We start from the raw sequence: 22,596 nt of genomic DNA on the forward strand, positions 1-22,596 counted from the left end.
CCACCAACCCAAAAAAAAAACCTCAACTCATAAAAACTACTGGCAAATTAATCCTAATTTTTTCTTTGTTTTTCAAATTTGAAGAACTCAATCTCTCAGATTTAGCTCGCATATTGAAAACCATCAATCAATTATTCCTATTAATTGTAGCATTGCAATGTCTTAAATTCACAATTTTGCTTCTTCCAATTCCTGAAAGTATGTTCTGTCATTTTTTTTTTCTTCTTTCAAATTTCTCATGAGGGCTCAACACTTAACATGCACTAGTGGGGATCAATTTCTGCTCGCAAACAGATTTCTCTCTTTTCCTCTCATTTTTATCTTTCCAAATCGTTTCTGTTCTGCGGTGCAAATTGGATAGACCACAGTCTAGCAAATTTCTTTACACTAAAAGTTTAGCCAATTTTCATCATTTTAACACACATGCACAGCTCTCACGCGCGTAAGGTAGGTCCCAGCACCAATGATTCGTCACAGGCTGGCCATTTCCTGTGGTCGATCATGAGCTGGTCCCTCCCACGCACACGAGGACAGTACATTCTAAATCTTTCATTTATCTTCTAGAAGCAAGTTCCATTTATTTACCACATGATTTGCAAATTTTAACTTTAGTGTACACACACAATTTGATCTCTGGTCATTTGCCATTGGGCATACAAACAGCATTGTCATATTGGCATCTATTCTTTCTTTCTCTGTATTAGCATGAGGAGTCAAAGTGGAGGAAGCTTGTCATGCTGAAAACCATACCAAAGACTATAAAAATGGGACCCATTGCCTCCCTGCTTGGCACTCAGGATTAAGGGTTGGAATTGGGGGGTTAGATCACCAAATGATTCCCGAGCGCGGTACCGCTGCTGCTCACTGCTCCCCTCTCCCCCAGGGGATGGATCAAAATCACATGGGGATGGGTTAAATGCAGAGGACAAATTTCACCACACCCAGATGTGTGAGTGACGATCATTGGGACTTTAACTTTAACTTTAACTTAAAATGTTACTTTTCCTCTGCCTCTTCCTCCGCCCTTTGATTGGTTTTGTTTTTAACGACGACACACTCTTGCCAAGTGTCCCCGTTCCCCACAATTCCAACAGTCCAAATTTGATGTGGAGTTTGAATTGAATGGCGGCCTGCGGCCTTGTTGGTCTCTAACTCTTCCTCTCCCCCTTTGGGAACTTTGGAAGAAGACCGTTGTATCTTCATCTAGATCATTACCATCATCATCTAGATGAAATACATCAGAACTTTTGCCTTTTTGGATTACTTTTTTAGCATGTCTGGCCCACTGCATAGTTGTTGTATACAAGTTTTGCGCACGAGCGGAATGCCTCCCTTGCTCCTCTGCTTGCGCTGCAACCGGGACAGTGCGCCTGCGCACTGTGGCCTCATTGTCTTCCAGCCTGACAAACATAGTCGCAACCTCATCACTTTTCAACTTTCTATCTTTTGTTACATTTCAACTTTCCTTATACTTCATACTTTTTCTTCCACTTCGGCATGTATTGCATACAATTAAGAAATCTACTCGCCATGGACTTCTCATCTCCTTCAAGAGCTAGAGATTTATCGTTCCTTTTTCCCATCTTAATTTTAGTTTTTCCAGTTTTTTTTTCAATCTTTTTTTCTTTGAGGATCCTCAATGCAGGTTTAAATTGACCTTTCAACAATAACTAGCCTGTATTATTGCCGTTGATCAATGCTAGAACTGCTATCTAGTCAATTTATTCTACCAGTCACACTTTCTCATTCACACAAACTCTAGCGCTTTTTATTCTTAGGCCTATCCAGGATGGGTGTAAAACCCTCCCAAACAGCTTGGAAAAACGGAAAGAAAAGAATCTACGCCCTTCTTCAATTAGGAAAAATAAACTGTTTTTTTCTTAGCCCATTCCTTCCACTGGGACTAGAATCCCAGCTGTTTCATAGCCCGGAAAAAACAAAGCCGTACCTCATAGCTCGGACAAACCAAAGCCGTATCTCATAACTCGGACAAACCAAAGCCGTATCTCATAGCTCGGACAAACCAAAGCTGTATCTCATAACTCGGACAAACCAAAGCCGTATCTCATAGCTCGGACAAACCAAAGCCGTATCTCATAGCTCTGACAAACCAAAGCCGTATATCTCGTGCACCTTTAACTTTTTACGCGTTTCACAACAACACAATCACACAACTTTAGGGTTTTAACTTACTTGTCACCTGGTTCGTTGCACTGCCGGGTCCCGTCAATCCACCTCTGTCAGACGAAGGCAGATTTAAGATGCTGGCCCAGCAAAAAATTCTCTTCCCAGGACTTTCTTTTCTAGGTCCTCCTAATGGACCCTGGCTTGTCGACAATGCAGCACGTCCTCTTCCGTCAGCCAGATGGCGGGTATGAGGGTCCCGGGTTTCGGCAGCAGAATGTTAGAGTGGTGCTCACTCTAACTTATTTTGCAAGAACCGCATGGGAGACAATTAAGTCATTTTCTGGGCACCTGCAGGCGGAGAGTCCATTCGTCACTGTGCGTACAGCAATGATCGAATGACGTCTGACTCTCGCCTCCCGCAAGAGCATTTTTATTAAGAGAAACAGGGTGGGGGTGTGAGTGGACTGGATGGAGAGAAAGCCCTTGACCTCTAGTCAAAACATAGCAGGGGATGTTTTACGACATTGTGTAGGATGGGACAAGCTAGGTTATTTATTACTGGTTACATACATTCCAAAATAATAAATAACGATCATGATAGTTTGGAAAACCCTGACAACATTCAAACTTGTACATAAAGGAGAATCAAAATCAGGACTCGATCCTGCTTTCCAAGACCAGCACTTACACCAGCTATGAGGTTCGAGCACACTAACTGGTTCTCAAACTTGGCCCAGGTATCTTGCTTGGCCAGTGACAGGTTCGACCTCCCGACGGACCATCCTCTCCAGCACCCCTGAATAGACCTTACCAGGGAGGCTGAGGAATGTGATTCCCCTATGGTTGGAACTCACCCTCCGGTCCCCCTTCTTAAAGAGGGGAACCACCACCCCAGTCTGCCAATCCAGAGGCACCGTCCCCGATGTCCATGCAGTGCTGTAGAGGTGTGTCAGCCATGACAGTCCCACAACATCCAGAGCCTTTAAAAACTCTGGGCGGATCTCATCTACCCCCGGCGCCTTGCATCAAATTACCTCAGTGAGTTCGACCCCAGAGATTGGAGAGTCCACCTCAGAGTCTCCAGGCCCTGCTTCCACAATGGAAGGCGTGTCGTGGAATTGAGGAGGTCTTCGAAGTACTCTCCCCACCGACTCACGACGTCCCGAGTCGAGGTCAGCAGCACGCCATCTCCACTATAAACAGTGTTGACGGTGCACTGCTTCCCCCTCCTGAGACGCCGGATGGTGTACCAGAATTTCCTCGAAGCTGTCCGGAAGTCGTTCTCCATGGCCTCGCCAAACTCCTCCCACGCCCGAGTTTTTGCCTCAGCTACCGCCGAAGCCGCGTACCTCTTGGCCATCCGGTACCTGCCAGCTGCCTCCGGAGTCCCGCAGGCCAAAATGGCCCGATAGGACTCCTTCTTCAGCTTGACGGCATGCCTTAACGCCGGTGTCCACCAGTGGGTTCGGGGATTTCTGCCACGACAGGCACCAACCACCTTACGGCCACAGCTCCGGTCGGCTGCCTCAACAATGGAGGCACGGAACATGGTCCACTCGGACTTAATATCCCCCGCCTCCTCCGGAACGTGGGAAAAGCTCTGCCGGAGCAATACGTTTGGGTCTGCCAGGTCGGACCGGCATCTTCCCCCACTGTCGGAGCCAACCCACCACCAGGTGATGATCAGTTGGCAGCTCCGCCCCTGTCCAAAATATGCGGCCGCAAATCCGATGACATGACTACAAAGTCGATCATTGAACTGTGGCCTAGGGTGTCCTGTTGCAGACAATCTGTGTCAAGAACAGATGTCCAATAATAGAACACTGCTCGGGTTCAGTTCGGGGGGGCCGTTCCTCCCAATCACGCTCTTCCAGGTCTCACTGTCATTACCCACGTGAGCATTGAAGTCACCCAGTAAAACGATAGAGTCCCGAGACGGAGCGCTCTCCAGCACTTCTTCCAAGGACTCCAAAAAGGGTGGGTACTCTGAGCTGCCGTTTGGTGCATAGACACAAACAACAGTCAGGACCCATCTCCCCACCCGAAGGCGTTAAGGTTAGGGTTGTCTCTCGTTGACTGGGGTGAACTCCAATGTTCAGGCGCCCAGCTGGAGGGCAATAAGTATACCCACACCTGCTCAACGCCTCTCACCGTGAGCAACTCCAGAGTGGAAGAGAGTCCAGGGCCAGCTTGTACCGGAACCCAAATGGGTGTGGAGGCAAGTCCGACTATGTCTTGTCGGAACTTTTCTGCCTCGCACACCAGCTCGGGCTCCTTTTCAGCCAGAGAGGTCACATTCCATGTCCCAAGAGCCAGCTTCTGCAGCCAGGGATCGGTCCGCCAAGGTCCCTGCATTTGGCCGCCGCCCAGCTTACACTGCACCCGACCCCTTTGGCCCCTCCCACAGGTGGTGAGCCCATGGGAAGGGGGAACCATGTTTCCTTTTCGGGCTGTGCCCGGCCGGGCCCCATGGGCGAAGGCCTGGCCACCAGACGCTCGCCTTCGAGCCCCACCTCCAGGCCTGGCTCCAGAGGGGGGCCCCGGTAACCCGCGCCCGGGGGAGGAAAAACGAAATCCAATTATGTTTTTCTTCATAAGGGGCTTGTGAGAGCTGTGCTTTGTCTGGCCCCTCACCTAGGATCCGTTTGCCATGGGTGACCCGACCAGGGGCATGAAGCCCCAGACAACATGGCTCCAGGATCATTGGGGCGCGCAAACCCCTCCACCACGGTAAGGTGAGGACTAACGGAGGGGCCTCGTTTATCAATGCAGTTTAAATTCTGGTGGTTTGCATTTGAATGGACACATGTCAGTCTATTGTAATTTGGCAAAAAATATTGTTTTCGAATAAAACCAATAACCACCGCCCTCAATTACACACACACTCCTCTTTACTGTTTACAAGCACAATCACAAGTACAAGTCATCTTCATCCATAAGCACATCAGTCTTTCCTTGTTAAAACACAGCATCCCAACAAAAAAAATGTGTTCCATCAACTTTTAGCTTCTTAATAGACAACGATGGTATTTATTTACATATTGAAACACACGTCCACCTCCTTCAATGTTACACGTGAATGCACATACAGAGAGAAGTTTTATTCATTTTGATCAGGCTACATGAAGCAAAATATAAAGGTGAATGTAATTCTCATTCATGGAATAAATTACTCTTTTTGACCAGCAGGGGGGGGGGGGGGTGTTCACATGAAGCCTCGAGAAATGAACCTATTTGCAAACCGTTTGGTGGGAAAGCCTCGAATCCCAACATCTTACATTGAGATCAGACCCCATCAAGTCATAATTGACTGCTTAATCCTGTAAGAATGAAGCGAACGGATTGAAATGGTTTTGGTTTTGAACTATTGATTTAACCAGTAGAGGGGGTGCACCATTCCTGGAGGTACTGCAATACCTGGTCGATGTCTCCTAGGCTTGCCGTGTGCAGCTGAGAGAGTTGCTGCAGCCATTTGGAGCACAGCCACGGGCTGGGGGGGGAGATCTGTCTGTGCTTCCTTACCAGTTAGTTTCTGGAAGTCCACATGGCGTCATTGATGGCAGCAAAGGTCAGCAACTGCTTTGTAAAGTCTTCTTGCTTCATTTTCAACGGTCTCACCCCATAGAGTACAAGGTCTGCATTCAGCGCTTTCCTTGCGGGGAATTGCAGGTCGCCCACAGGTCTACGGCAGCCCTGCACTACCAGAGCAGGTCCCACACTGACTCCTGGGCGCCACAGCCAGATCAGGGGCACGTTGAGAGCGCTGACATGCCCCGAGAGTGCATAACCGACCTGACTGGGAGGACATCACGGGCCACCATCCATGACAGGTCCCGAAGTTTGTTTCGAGAGGGCGGGGTGGTTGACGTTGCGCCAAACTGCAAGGCCGCGCACTGGACACACCGCTTCCCGCTCCTGTGGGACAGAGATCATAGATCTGTGATTTGTTAAAATTTCACTATTTTCTTGCTCTATGTAATTTAAAGTTCTTCAAAAACTTCTTGATTAAGGAAAAAGAAGGTGGCAGGTTAAAAGACACAGGAATTCTTTGGTCGATGGTTTTTAGCTTTAGTTTCCGGAGGTATGAGCCCATCCAGAATCGTGTTATTGCTTGGCTTTTCGGTGCATTTGGTGTAAGGGATTGGACAGTACAGCCAAGTGCGTAGCGATAGACTTTATTGCGGTGGGAGTAGCTGGAACTAGCGCTGGATCGGCGATCAGGCTGGGAAGAACAAGCTGTTCTGCGGTTTCTTCGATTCTTCATGGACCGGATCGTGGACCGGAGAGCGAAGCAATATCATGCGACAGACGGACACTCGGGTCTGCGCTGGCGGCGTTGATATAGCGCTGTCCCTGAGCCTGTGGCAGGTGGCGGCGATTCGGCTGATAGGGGGGCGTGGTCCTGTCACAGGTGGCGCCGGTACGTGACATTTGGTGTAAGGAGCGCGCTTCGCAGGTGCAGGGCAACATATCTGCTTCCGAGGAAGAGCTTTAAGTCCGGCACTCCTTTTCCTCCTTTTTTTTGTTTTTCTTCATGGTGTCCCTCTTCAGTCTCTCCAACTTGGATTTCCAGATGAAGTAAAAAATGGCTCATTCCAATTTTAAAATCACCTTCATTGTTGGGATGAAAACAGAACTGATTAGTAAAAGCAAGGGTAAAATCACCACTTTTATTGTTACATTTTTCTCTTCTATGGTCAGCTCTCTTAATCCCCCAAACCCAAGAACAGATACTACACTTGATTTGAGCCAAAAGGCAGAGGAGCGATGGAGTATACGAGTGACGGATTCGCTTACATGTCATGAACTGGTAAACTGTAAAGAACTGGGAACAAACTTAACAGGTTACAGTACGGAACAGAGTGCTTCTCTTCTGGGCACTAATAAATCCCCAAACTTGTCTGCTGACTTATTTGTTCACACTTCTTCACCCGCAGCAATGCATGTAGTTCACAAGGCATATATGTGTCCCCTTTCAGCAGTCTCTATCCAAATACACAGTGTAGGTACCTATTAAAAGTGTAGTCCCGATGAACATGAAAGGAAAAGATTGATCATTCACAAAGAACTTTCCATGGTCATCATATCTACCTAACGGCTGCGCCGAAAGAGTTGGGCCAGAAGAATAGAGCGGAACTCATCCAGAAGTGCATGAACACCACCTTGTTGAAAGAATAAAACCAACACAATGTATGAATTCACGACAAATGACATACCAGCAAATCAGTAGGACTTCTGCTGTTGCCTTTGCGAGACCAGTTCAGATATGCGTTATCACAAATTTATAAATCAGGTGTGTTCGGACCTCCGCAGTGGAGGCTCTGCTGAACCCCTGAGACCGACTCACCGTACTCATTTTCTCACAAGCCAAGCCCTCCTCCTCCGCCCCCCGTTCCAATCCAAACAAACACAAACAAGCATGGCGACGGCGGCGGCCCAGTCCGAACGCAAGAGAAGTCTGGTTTGGGGATATTATATTTTACTTAATAACAAAATGTGAAATATGTCACAAAACAATTAAATATTGTGGCAACACCACAAACTTGACAAAACATTTAAGCAAAATTCACCCCACGGTTCATGAAGAGCTGCAGTTGAAACGTGCCGCAGACACTAAGGCAGCGACGGAAAATCTAAGGTACCAAAGTAACTTAGAAGCAGCGTTTCAGAAAGGCAAGACATATCCAAGTATCAGGTGCTAACCAAAAATCGTAAGCATTTGTGAATGATGTGCTATTTGAAGCAATAATTACTACGCTTTAGTCAGTCATTTATAAATAAAGTTTTCCCCTTTTCAATTTGTGGTCGAACGCCATACGTTTTATTTGTAACTCCACTTTCTATAAACAACACTAAAGTATTACAATATTAAATGTAAGTATCCAGTGGCTTTACAAATTGATAGTTTTGCTGCTCATGACGATTAAGCCCTGCATCTCTGTTGGTACCATGTCTCTTTTTAGATTATACTAAAAGACAAAACTTTTTCCCAACAACAGAGAGAGAGAGAGAAAAAAGTAAAGAATAGCTCCTTTTTATTAAAGTTATACTATTAATATGCATCTTCCACTAATGCACTAATGTCTAAAAAGGTTAATAATACATGTACATGACGTAATACTTTTTTCTACAAAATTCAATAGATGACTCTCCAAGAGCAAGAATGCCACGGCATTTAAATTGTTTTTTTGGCGGGAAATTACACTTCCGGTATCGATATCGGATCGAATATCGGGTATTTTGGGTAGGAAATACTTGGTATCGGATCGATTCCAAAATCATTGGTATCGCCCATCCCTACCTTCTACACCCTACTTTTTCTTCCAGTTCGGCATGTATTGCATACAATTAAGACATTTACTCGCCATGAACTTCTCATCTTCTTCAAGAGCTAGAGATCTACCGTTCTTATTTCCCATCTTAATTTGGTATTTTAGGTTTATACAATTTTTACAATTTTTTTTTTCTTTTCTTTGAGGATGCAGGTTTAAATTGACCTTCCACCAAATTCTCTTTGCAGTCAATTTATCCTACCAGTCGCACTCTCTCAACCACACAAACACCAACGCTTTTTATTCCTAAGCCTATCCAGGATGGGTGCAAAACCCTCCAACACAGCTTGGAAGAACGGACAAAAAAAATAATCTACGCCCTTCTTCAATTAAGAAAAAGAAGCTCTGTTTTTTCTTAGCCCGTTCCTTCCACTGGGACTTGAACCCAAGCTGTTCTTTGGCCGGAAAAACATACAAAGAAAAATCTACGCTCTTCTTTGATTAACAAAAAAGAAGCTCCGTGTTTCTTAGCACGTTCCTTCCACTGGGACTCTAACCCAAGCCAGAAAACCTTCCAACACAGCTTGGAAGAACGGACAAAAAAAAAGAATCTACGCCCTCCTTCAATTAAGAAAAAGAAGCTCTGTTTTTTCTTAGCCCGTTCCTTCCACTGGGACTTGAACCCAAGCTGTCTCCCGTGCACCTTTTACGCGTTTCACAACCTCACAATTTTTTAACTTACCTGACCCCTGGTCCGTTGCATTGCGGGAACCCGTCAATCCACCTCTGGCAGACGAAGGCAGACCTAAGATGCTGGCCCAGCGAAGAAATTCTCTTCCCAGGACTTTCTTTTCCAGGTCCCCCTAAAGGACGCTGGCTTGTCGACAATGCAGCACGTCCTCCTCCGTCAGCCAGATGGCGGGTATGAGGGTCCCGGGTTTCGGCACCAAAATGTTAGGGTGTTGCTCGCTCTAACTTATTTTGCAAGAACCACACTGGAGTCAAGCAAGTCATTTTAGACACCTGCAGGCGGAGAGTTCACTCGTCGCTGTGCTTACAGCGATGGTCGAATGAAGTCTGACTCAGGCCTCGTCAGGTGCTTATTTATTGAGAGAAACAGAGTGGGGTTGAAAGTGGGGTTGAAAGTGGGGGTGTGGGAACACACAGGATAGGGTGGAGACGCACCCCTGCTGATCAAAGCATAGCAGGGGGCCTTTTACGACTTTCTGTATACAAAGCAACTTTGATTGCTTCCTCTGCAGCTAGTCAATAAGTTGAAAAGATCTTACCACTTTGGTCAACTACTTTTGTCTAGACAGGACAAGCTAGTTAAACTATTACAGGTTACATTCCAACATAATCATACGATGAAGATATTCTGCAAACCCTAACAGGCCTCCACTCCCATCTTCTTTCTCAGCTCTGCACTGGTCTTTTCCTCCCTCATTGACACACCATACATCCATCTGATCATCCTCATTTCTGATTTGTTTAGTTTGTCTTTGTGTTCTGTTTTCAGGGCCCATGCCTCACTTCCGTACGTCATACCACTTCTGACGCAGGCTGAGTACACTTGGCCCCTCATCTTCAGGGATGGGGCCTTAGATGTTAAGAAGGGCATGAGTTCATGATACTCATGTATCAAGGACATCAATTCAGCTCCACCTTTCTCAATTGCCTGTGATGAGTCGTGTGACATGACCGATATCAAACAGACAGCTCTGCTATGCAGGGACGTGAACTCTAATGGGCCGCAAGAAGAAATTTATACAACTAAAAGGCCAAAAACAGGGGGAGGACATCTGCGAGGCTGTGCTGCAGTGTTTAAATGACAGCGATACACACTGGCCACTTGATTTCAGACGCTACAGACGGCACACCGAGTTTGAGAGGGTCGCAAAAGTTTGTGACTTTACGACAGAAAGCATTGGATCGAAATTTGCTTGCATTCCATTGCATAGTGCACCAAGAGGCGTTGTGTGCGTAAACATTCCCACCAGAGTGTATGGAGGTAATGAACCTTGTCATCCAAATTGTGAAGAAAATAATCGCAAAAGCATTAAACCACCATCAGTTCCGTGAATTGCTAGATGAAGTTGAGAGCGAATATGCCGATCTCCTGCTGCACAACAAAGTCTGGCGGCTATCCAGGGGCTCCGTTTGTTGCATTGTATTTGTAGCCTACTTAATTAATTTAATAGTAGGCATACAGGTCATGTATTGACAGTCTATATTGCCATATAAAAAGTTTTTAGATTTTTACCGCTCTAGACAGGAATGTTTTTTTGTGTGGGGGGGGGGGGGGGGGACAACATGGCTTTTTGAACATTTTGGGTTGCCGACCCTTGGCCTAACACGTGAAAGATCCCCAGTTCGAGACTGGGTCGAAACAGCGTCTTCTACTATTTCTTGTCATTGCTGGTTCCTATGCAAAGTCCATGACACATTAAAACGATTTTGCGCTGCAACTATGTTGTGGTACCTGATTTGAGACTGGGTGAAAACTGGCTTCTTTCACTCACTTTAGATGGAACCATGCTGACTCTGATACATTCCATTTGGTAGTTCTTAGCTGTGTCGAAATTCATATCACGTGTCACACAAATGCAGCCTGTAAATGATGCGCATGTGACATTGGCAGAGAACAGGAGCCAGCTGTGTTTCAAAGTAGGCCTCATTCGATAGTTGAACCCAAGACCTCTCGCACCCTAAGCGAGAATCATTCCCCTCGACCAACGAGCCCCGTATCAAATTAGCTGATGCCGTTACATTCCGATTGGTAGCGAATATGACATGGACTTGAGTACTGCATTTCGGTGAGTAATGAATTTTGATAAATATCATAGCCAGTTTACGCATATCCTTTTAGGGTCATAATTGTATGTCTACCGCTGCCTCGTGGCAGCCAGGCCTAAAAAAAGATAGGAATGCCTGAGGGAGTTTCACCAAGATGAATTAGGAAAAACTTTATGAAATAAAGTTGATATTAAAATATAGGTGGACGTAATGTCTGGAAGCTTGTGTTTAACAGAAGGCTGTTTGGCAACAGTGAACAACGGACACATTCAGCAAGGTAATCTAATTACGCCGTGACCCAGATTCGTTCCGGGGATGCTGCGGCCACAACGCTATACGATCATGCAATAGCATGCAATGAGGTTTAGGGTCTTTTCCTTAGGATCTTCAGCCAGGACACCCAGGCTGTCAGGGTTTTCCAGATTATCTTCATCGTATGGTTATGTTGGAATGTAACCTGTAATAAATAACCTAGCTAGATTACCGTTTTTTTTCTTTGTATAATGCGCCCCCATGTATAATACGCACCCTTAAAATGGCATGTTGATGCTGGAAAAAAGCCTGTACCCATTTATAATACGCACCCAATTTTTTTTTCTTTTTTTTTTTTTAAGTCCCAATGATCGTCACACACGCAGGGAGGCAATGGGTACCATTTTTATAGTCTTTGGTATGGTCTTAACTAGGCTGGATGTATTTTTTTTGTTGGCGTTGATTTCTCCGACCGCCCGTAAAGGCACCACCGCGATCAGTGCGCACATGTGAAAAAGGCGTGCGGACGTGAAAAAGGCGGCTCTGTATGGGAGAGACGTTGAAGAGGAATAAAAACACCCTTGGAAACCAAAACTTGCCCCTCGTCGTGCCTCGGAGCCGCAACAAATGTTTCGGATTTGTGTAGGGTACATTGTGACAGCAAACGAGCAGGTGATTGAGCAAGCGTCTGATACGAGAGCATTGCGTTCGTATGGAGCGTGTTTGAAGTAAACAGCAGAGACGAAAGGAACAAGGCAAAGTGTTGTGAAATAAAATATTACCTGTAATACGCATTTTGTTATTTGCTGATTGTATTAAACTATCACATTCATTGTCAGTCAAGAAGAGAAGAGGACTATTCGCATCGGATCCATAGTGCGCATGCGCAGTGATACTGCCTCCGTATGATGTCCAGTCCACGATGGAGATTAAAAAACAAACAATATTTGACAATAACACAGGTTTCTGTTCCTACCTTTGATAATGTCACCCTGTCTTTTTGTTCCACGTCTTTGTCGGTCAGTCATGTTGTTGGTTTTGTTAGAGAGTTATGTTAGTTTACCAAGTCTGTGTTTTGAGTTCCTCCAATGAACCCTGGTCCAAGCTGCACTTGGTCGCCCTGCTCCTTTCCACACTCCATCCGTGACAAGATTTTCATCAAAAATTGTTGTACCATGATTTTCTTCAAAAAAAAAAAAAAAAAAATTGTACCCATGTATAATGCGCACCCCAGATTTTAGGACAATAAATTTGTTAAATTTTGCGCATTATACATGGAAAAAAACGGTATGTTTGCAAACTGCCGAAAGCACATTTCCCTTTATTCCCTCTCATGACGTCATTTATGAGGTCATCACCCGTTACTCTAGCAAGCAGCGACCAGCACACTGTCGGTCATTTCTTCCCTCCGCGGCTCATGTTGAGTCACCAGGGTATCTTGGCCATTCGGTGACAACGGGTCAACGGTTTTCTCGATCAAACGAACAGTGAGTGATCTAAAACAACTGCATAAAATCATTATTGTAGTAAAAATAGCCACAGCAACAAGCACAGACATGATGAGGCCTTTCCAGCTTCCGAACGTTTTCATCCAATGAGACCAAATATCGGTGCGTACACCTGAATGATCTTTCATCTTTTTATTCAGTGACCTTAGTCCTTCCAACGCCCGGGTCAGTCGGCCCCCTGGTGCCGTGTTGTTGGGGATGAAAGTACAACATGCATCACCAAACATTCCACACACACCATGTTCTTTAGCCAATAGCATGTCCAACGCAATTCTATTTTGGAACGACATCAAAGACGTCGCAGCCAATTGTTCATGGACTGCTGCAAATGATTCAGTTGTATAATCACCCAGTCGTTGGACATTGTCATGAACGTAATTAATACAGTCTACATTTTTATTGGGGGTGATCCATAAGAAAATGCTTTCGAATCCCGAGGACACTTGATTAACGAGTTTATACTTATCTGGTACACCCCGGGGCACTCCTATAGCGTCAATATATGTTGGATCGTTGTCGCTCAACCATGGGGGCAAAACGTCTCTTTGTGGCTCGCTTCAGGAGCCCCGCCAGTGGGGAATCCATGTTCCAATTGAGATTCTGTATTTCAATGGGGACAACCACTACAGGCATTATCAAAGACACGAGGGAACAGATACCTGATGCATCCTTCGGCAAGCGATCATATAATTTGTTGTCACCACACCACAACAGGATGTCACTGGTCTTCCTCTGCTCCTTCCATCACTGCTAGTTGAATTCTGGCATGTCCTGTTATAGCTTAAAACAAGTGAATTTGGAAAAAAAACTTTTTATATCACAATTACGAATTGGAACCTACTCACCCATTTCATTTCTATTTTACCACTCCCTACTCACCCATTTCACCTACGCACCCATTTCTATTTTACCACTCCCCCTTTGACACATTCATCCAATGTGTCCTTACGTATCAAAACGAACCTGCAAAGCGTCCCCTCTCATCACCACACTCATTGTAGCCAGGCTCGCGGAACCTCTAGCTCCCATCTGGGCCCCGGGACCGTCACTCCAAGTCCCTGAAAATTAACCGTCCACCACACACTCGGCAACACAAACAAAAATCATCGCACTCCTTTCAGTGAGCTTATAGCCCTGCTGACAGCGGACATTTGTACACACAATAACAGACATCAAGTGTCAAAATAAAACAAGTCATAAAATGAATCGTGGCGCCCGCGGATCATGTCCTGAAAACCATGTCATCAACAAGTTTATCATAAAAACCAAAAGGACAAGGGTTAACATATTCTTATAAATTTCTTATAAATCTTATAAAACGGACGCAATCGACAGCCTGCAAGAACGAAAACAAGTTACGCAAGCAACGCGCAATCCGCTCCTTGGCTGGTGGCTGTTGCTGCAAAAAAAAAAAATTAAACAATTAAGTCACACAGAAAAACAAAGCAGAGCGTGCTCTTGTCGCAAGCAAGCTCAAGCGTCAAACATTTGGTCACTGTCCACCTAGTCCGTCACCCTGTCGGGTGAGCTCAAAGTCGTCACACGTGAAATCGTCCAAAGTCTTGATGTTCGATACTAGTTCTGTCTTGTCTGACCATATTACTGAAATGGGCCTTCTCCATTGCACTGTTTTGTTGTCGATGGTGACCATGATTGATCCTAAACCCATATTTAGTCCAAAATTAGCCCTGATCAATCTTGCTTTTTCCAATCTGTAGTATCTTTATATTTTTCAGGTGAGAAGAATGTTATCCTCTGCTGTGATCACATCACCCGAGCCTTGAATTATGTTAACCATTCACAATACACAAACACCACACCACAAGCACAGACTTGACATTCATACACTACTACAGACAAACTGTCATCCCACAACACACACATGAACCCCATACAATATTAAATTGTAAAAGAAACCCTCCCTACGCAAAACTTTCTCCTCAATTAAAATTTCCCTTTTTGATTTTTAAATCCAAAGTTAGTATCTAATTGTCTGGTCTCCTGTCCTCTCGTCGTTTGCCAATATGCATAATGCTGGAACATGATTTAATTCCCCATTTAGTTTGCTCACATCTCACACTTAGACTATTTGACACTTTGTGTTGAGCTGTAACTTCAATATTTCCACCTTCCCATATTTCTTCCACTAAACCGTTCCATTTTGCTTTCAGTTTAAATTCATCCCTCCAAATAACTACCTCTGGCAAAGAACCAACAATTTATAGAGCACTCCCTTATACAGTTACCTTGTTCCTTCATTCATCTCCTCACAAGCATAACTGACCCTCCTAAAAAAATAATGATACCAAAAATATTGTTTAAAAACAATATACACAGCTTCCTCCTGCCACTTACACTATCACCTTGAAGATTATCATTCTCATTTTTGTTGATGCCAATTCGTAGAATTAAAAAGCAATGCTTACTCTTGATAATAGAGCCACGCTATATCACAAATTTTGAAAACCTTCTTCCACGTTCCCCCTTTGTACATATCAAAACCAATTAGAAATATTTTTGCTGTCATGATCATCATTGTGGCCCCCACACTTATTGTTCCTGTACTTTAAATTGTCATTTTTTGTACATTTGAAGCCCTTTGAGACTTGCTTGTGGGCTATATAAATAAACTTGACTTGCCTTGACTTTATTATTATTCAACTTCTTCTGCATTCTTCTGCCTCTTTTTTATTTATTTATTTATTTTAGCTTAACTACTTCTACAAATTCATCTGATTCACTTCACACCACTTTTAACACATTCCAAATATTCATGCCAAATATTCTAAATATTTCCCCGGTAGAAGACCCCGGGGACGACCCAGGACGCGCTGGAGAGACTATGTCTCTCAGCTGGCCTGGGAACGCCTTGGGATCCCCCGGGATGAGCTAGATGAAGTGGCTGGGGAGAGGGAAGTCTGGGAGTCCCTCCTGAAGCGACCCGACCCCGGATAAGCGGAAGAAGATGGATATTCTTAATATTTACGGTTTTTGAGAAATGTACAAATTTTAAGCCAATATTTCACCATTCATTCTTCATGGCACATTCAATATTTCTCATTTTCTTCCACATAATTCCTCCAATTCACCTTCTTTCACTTTCTAGATTAAAATTTCACATTTTCCCTTTTAACATTGCGGTAAAATCTTGCAAAATTTCCTTTTTACCTTCTAATTTCTAATAAATTTATTTCACTGACTCAACCCATTTCAATTTTTTAACTGTTCATCTTATGCCTACCTATTTAAAAACTTCCCACTTGTGAAAAATTTCAAATTTTCAACTTTAAAATTCACGCCCAATTTTACCAAATTCTTTCTATATTTTCATCCATTTTCTGACCAATTCAACACATTCCAAATTTAAACATAATCTTGTAGCATTCCCCGAATTCTTATTCAGCCTCTTCGCCTTCACACACAATTTCTCCAGAAATTACAAATTCTAGTTATTATTGTTAATCCTCCGTGACCCTCGTAAAGACAAGCCACACCAGTAATGGATGGATGGATGGATGGATTGTTAATCCTAACCCTAAATGCCTATCATAAATTGCCATTTAAATCAATTGTCGCAAGGGTCATGTCACTGTATTTGTTATTTAAAGCCCTACTGTATCCTTTTTGAATTAGGTAGTGCCCTGTATTACTATTTTGCTGACTATCCAAAATTCCAACGTTCTTACGGCCCCTCACCCCTTCAAGCTCAAATATGCATCCTATAAGTTGAATTCTGTCGTTTTGATAAAGGTCAATTAAGTTTAGCAATTCAGCCTTCTGTTGCCCGAATCCAAATTTTCACCGGTCCAATTATAAAATTTCATTATTTCAATTAGATTCATCATGTCTTCGAAATGCTATGTTACATATAGAAATTTATGATTCAAATGATTTAATTTCTATCGATCAATGTCCACTTTGCAAAGTTTCTGATCACGCTGTCGTATGATTTGTTATTATTAGTGCATCTTCACTGTCCATATCTATGTATTTTGTTTTTTATCCCCGTTTCAGTGTCAATAAGCAGCCTTATTATTCAAAATTCCTCAGATATGTCCGCCCCAGCACCCAAACACACTTCCATCCCTTTTGTCCCACACTCCACCAACTTTGTAATGATTCAGCAGTCTTTAGCAATGTGTCCAGTTTGACTTCATGTGACTCGTGCAAGTCTTTAGCAGCCAGCAGCCTCTCCTCTTAGATTCTCATGATGAAGATTCAGGGCTGGATCGTCCGCCACTCTCAAATGTGTCCATCTTGCTCTTGTTCTTTCAGTCCATTTTCTTTTTGATCTGTAACTGTGTGTATTCCACCAACTGTATGGTTCTTGTCCTGTGAAGAGCTGTGCTTGCCCCCTTCAAGCATGGTAATAGTTCCTGTTGTTCTCTCAAAGGTGTCTCATGACCAGGGACAGTCCTCTGTTGATTTTGAGACAGCCAGTGGAGTAACAGGACTCAGTTCAGGAATTGTTCCACGCGCTAAGGCAGAACACACAAATTTCACAAAACCATCTTCGTGTTATCAGTCTTCCTGTGTAGTATTTGTTCCTTACACCCCAAATGTTCCTATTAACATTTTGTATCCTATCAGTTGCGCACACTCATCATCTTACTATCAAGCCGCCCATATCAAATGCTTTTTTTTTTTCCTTCTGAGTAATCCATCCACCCTACCCATTAACACGGCTAAAATCCTCGTTCCAGTGTTTATCATCAAATAAAGTTCCGAAATGCTTTGTAAGCGCATTAATGTTGACGCCACGATCCGGCCAGGCCCACGCGTCCCGCTGGCCCCCACCCCCGCCGGTATAGCGCCATTCCACACCTTGGAGCCCACCGGGCCCCCTCCTTCTTGAACATTCTCTGATCCATGCCGTCTTCCTCCTCACACGCCCGCACCCACACAGGGTGTGCACATAAACACACACACACCGAGCGCGCACACAACCGCACATACACACACGCATCCGCACGCACGCACGGCAACACACAAAGTGCGCACACAGAGCTCAGACGAACGACGACAGACTGACACAAACTTTACAGAGATTACACACGAACACAGAGCACACAGACAAAGGGATTAGAATCCATCTCTCATGTAGCTCACGATTTGCGCTTCCACATCAGCATACATTCCTTCAATCTCACTCTATTCATACCTCTCATCGCACACACACTCCCCCCAATTTGGTTGCACATTTTGGATATTTTAGCGGTCAGATCTCTCACAGGAGGAACTGTTACCACCGGATACTTTTTGAGGAGGCCTCACTTCTCCTCGGGGATCTCAAAATCACCGCACCCTTGTCCGCCATGATGAAGCACTAGCTCCCTGACCTATCCTTAGTACAAAAGTCAAAGTCAAGTCAAAGTCAGCTTTATTGTCAACCTCTTCACATGTCAAGACACACAAAGAAGCCGAAATTACCTTTTCTCTATCCCACGGTGACGACATATTACACGATAGACATACAAGTAAGCAACACAATATAAAAACAAGAAGGCACAAACAATAAATAATAAGAGTGATAAATAAATAATAAATAAACAGATAACAAAATAAAGAAGAGGAGTCCCTGACTTTACCGTACACGTTACACACGTAAGTTCCAAACTTATCAACCGTATGTATCTTAACTTCTTGCACACCTTATTTGATCTGAACGACAGTCTCCTCTTAAATTTCCTCTTTCAAGTTGCAGAATTTCAACATATAGTAACAGGTATTCTGCTTACCTTATCGGTGATGAGCTCAGGGTTGAGGAGACGTCGTACCAGCTCAACGTTGTGCGCTTATTCCCAAACGGTACGCCGACCGGGAGACAGCTGTCCCAGACAAAATGTCCGGTGTCTTGGATACAGACCACGAGTTGTCAATAACCCTTCTCTTGACAGCACAGTCGGGGTCACCAAGAAATTGTTAGGCTACGGATTTTAGTTATTGATCTGACTCCAAATTGCGATCAACACTTAACACATGAGTCGTTATGTCCTAATCCACACACTGGTACACCTAACAATTTTGCGAGTTCGTTCTGTCAAAGAGAAGACCAGTAGATCAATTAGGCCGAATTTACCAATTGTTTAATCCTGACAAAGCAAGCTAATACAGGCGCCTGGGTCTCGGGTCCTTAACACCAAAAAACTTGTTTGCCTTCGTGACCATCAAAGACAACACATTCTTCCGGGTTGCCCAGTTTTAAGGAAACACAATATGAATATTCAAGCATGCAAAGTATAGTGTGGCTCAGCGCAGGTGTCTGGTCTCAGTTGTGGGCGGTTGGGTCTGGACCACCATGACGAGTTGTTATTCGCGTTCCTCTCGAGATGTCCTTGTAAGACGTCCTCCCTGTCTGGACATCCTGTTCCACAATACTTTGTAGAAAATAAGTTCATGCAGTTGTCTGCACATTCCTTACCGCTTATCATGCGACCACACGAGTACACTACTACTGGAAATTATATTGATATGATTATATATACGTTTAACGCAGCTTTAATAAAATATGTTTGCAAACTGGCAAAAGCACATTTCCCTTTATGTTATATTTAGGTCACTTCTGGTTTCATTTAAGGCACTTCTTGTTGAAATAAGGTCAATTCCGGTTTATTTAATAAACCCAGGTTTCTGGACACATGCTTCATTTGGATAGTTCACCAATTTGACAACTTTTGCAAACATCCCATTGCACAGACCTGCTTGAACATCAATATTGCGTGTGATCATAACACGAGCACCGAAGGTAACTTTGATTGATTAGCGCCTTGCACAGGGGAAGCTTGCTTTGCCATTCTGCCAGTTCCTTTGTCTTTCTTGTAGTCATCTGCGTCAATTTGCACAATGTCCTTATGAAGCAGATTAAGCATCGCGGAGTTATGGCCATCCACCTGTTTATTGGTGGCAAAAACATCCAGAATATGCTTTGGACACATTTCTGGGGAAGTGTACCTCGTCACAAGGAGAGAGCTCTGTCCAGTTCATCAGACTTCGACGCAGAGTCGGTTCAGCAGTTCAGCAAAGGCAACATTGTCTTTCTGCCTCATGATGTCGCTGACTCGAATCCTCAATCATCTGATCCGAAGTCAGACGCCTTATCCATTCTGCCACCTAGCCATGTGGAAAACTGCATCAAGTGAAAACAGGGCAATGATTTTGATGATTCCCCAGCCTTCAGAAGCAAGTGAAGTTCACAGTTGTTATAGACAAAAATGTCCTGTGGATTAATCCATTTACAGTAAAAGAGAATTGCTATGCCATTGAAATATAGCCTTGTTAGTGCAAGTGATCGTGCATCAGTCTCAAAATCTGAAGGTTGTTAGCTGAACCCTCACACGGGGCGCTGTTTTCCATAGTCCACAGTAAAATCATTGTCAATTTCAGAAGATAGTAGGTTGCTCAGAATAGAATAAAGTTTTCTGTTTGTGAAGTTGAGTTTAATTGAAATGGCCGGTGGTTGAATCAATTTTACAGTAAAATAGCTTTGTAAAACCAATTACTCATGGACTCGTTATCACAGCGGTAGCGCGTCAGTCTAGTAATTTGAGGGTTGTGAGTTCAACCCTCACACTGGCCTCTGTTTTATTTAGTCCTAACCCTAATTTGAGCCCTTGTTGGAAACCCGAGCCCCAGTTGGAAACCTTAGTTGGAAACTCGAGTTTGAGAATGTTCAGACAAAAGTAACTTTTTCTTTCGATGAAGTTCAATTTGATGGAAATGGCCGGTGGTTGAATCAATTTTACAGTAAAATAGAATTATAAGACAGGTACCACATAGTCTCGTTGGCGCAGGCGGTAGCGCGTCAGTGTTGTAATCTGAAGGTCGAGAGTTTGATCCTCGTTCACGCATCATTTATATACAGTCCAACCCTAACTCTAGCCCTTCCTGGAAACCCTAGTCCTAGTTGGAAATCCTAGCCCTAGCCTAGTTAAGTTTGATCAAAATGGGCGGCGGTTGAATCAATCTTACAGTAAAAAACAATTGCACAAAATACAAACACATACCCTCCTTGGCGCAGGTGGTAGCGTGTCAGTCTCATAATCTGAAGGTCGTGCCTCACACGGGGCACACTTTTATATAGTCCTAACTCTAGCCCTAGTTCGAAACACTCATCCTCGTTGGAAACCCTGGCCACAGTTTGAAACCTTAGTTGGCCTCCTTGACCTGAGTTGGAAACCCTAGTTTCAGAATACTCCGACTTAAAGTCACTATTTCTTTCTGTGAAGTTCAGTTTGATTGAAATGGCCGGTGGTTGGATCCATTTTACACCAAAAAAGAATTGTAACATCACAAATGTACAGCCTCATAGTGCAGGTGCTAGCAGGTCAGTCTCACAATCTGAAGGTGAAGAGTTCGGTCCTCAGGTGGGGCAGACTTTTTATATACCTAGTCCAAACTAGCCCTAACCCTAACTCTAGCCCTAGTTGGAAACCCTAGTCCTAGTTGGAAACCCTATTTTCAGTAGGGAGCAGGTTGCTCAGACTAAAATAACTTTTTCTTCTTTTAAGGGGTAGGGCAGCAAAGTAAGCAGGGATTGTGAATATCAGCAAGCACAGGTTGCTCGACTGGAGTCAAGAGAAACAAATTACCGTTTTTTTCCGTGTATAGTGCGCAAAATTTAACTAATTTATTGTCCTAAAATCTGGGGTGCGCATTATACATGGGTACAATTTTATTTTATTTATTTATTTTTTTTAAGAAAATCATGGTACAAGAAAACCAACAACAGGACTGACCGACAAAGACGTGGAACAAAAAGACAGGGTGACATTACCAAAGACAAGAACAGAAACCAAACAGACATCATGACAGTAACACATGCAATGATCCGACGGTGAGCGAGGGGCAGACAGGACTTAAATACAAAACACGTTACATTGATTGAGGTGACACAGGAAGGGAGGGGCGACGCGAACAGAAACTATGGCAACCTAGACACATAGCAAAACTGGGGACGAGACATGACAAATCTCCCTCGAAATAAAACTTGAAATCACCTTTCTTCTTGTTTGTTGTCAATCGCGCATCGCATTCAGCCATCCTGCCCAACACACTTAGTAAAATTCATAATTGACGACACATCGTTTGATGCGATGGTGCAATCCTTGATGGTGTGTTATTGTCAAATATTGTTTGTTTTTTAATCTCCATCGCGGACCGGACGTCATACGGAGGCAGTATGACTGCGCATGCGCACTATGGATCCGATGCGCAGAACGGATGCGCAAGACACGTCAGCTATATAAAGAGCGAGAGTTGTTTTCTTCCTATTAGTTTCAATTCACAGTTTAATTAGCAGTTTCAATCAGCAAATAACAAAATGCGTATTACAGGTAATATTTTATTTCACAACACTTTGCCTTGTTCCTTTCGTCTCTGCTGTTTACTTCAAACACGCTCCATACGACTGCAATGCTCTCGTATCAGACGCTTGCTCAATCACCTGCTCGTTTGCTGTCACAATGTACCCTACACAAATCCGAAACATTTGTTGCGGCTCCGAGTCACGACGAGGGGCAAGTTTTGGTTTCCAAGGGTGTTTTTATTCCTCTTCAACGTCTCTCCCATACAGAGCCGCCTTTTTCACGTCCGCACGCCTTTTTCACATGTGCGCACTGATCGCGGTGGTGCCTTTACGGGCA

At 44.0% G+C, this 22,596-nt stretch overlaps 1 pseudogene; it reads right to left on the reverse strand.

Moving 5' to 3' along the window:
- Positions 1 to 6,724: 6,724 nt before the first annotated feature.
- Positions 6,725 to 6,896, reverse strand: LOC133160275 (U2 spliceosomal RNA; annotated as a pseudogene).
- Between the last annotated feature and the right edge of the window lie 15,700 nt (positions 6,897 to 22,596).

The sequence above is a fragment of the Syngnathus typhle genome, linkage group LG9, assembly GCF_033458585.1.
Source record: "Syngnathus typhle isolate RoL2023-S1 ecotype Sweden linkage group LG9, RoL_Styp_1.0, whole genome shotgun sequence".
NCBI lineage: Eukaryota > Metazoa > Chordata > Actinopteri > Syngnathiformes > Syngnathidae > Syngnathus > Syngnathus typhle.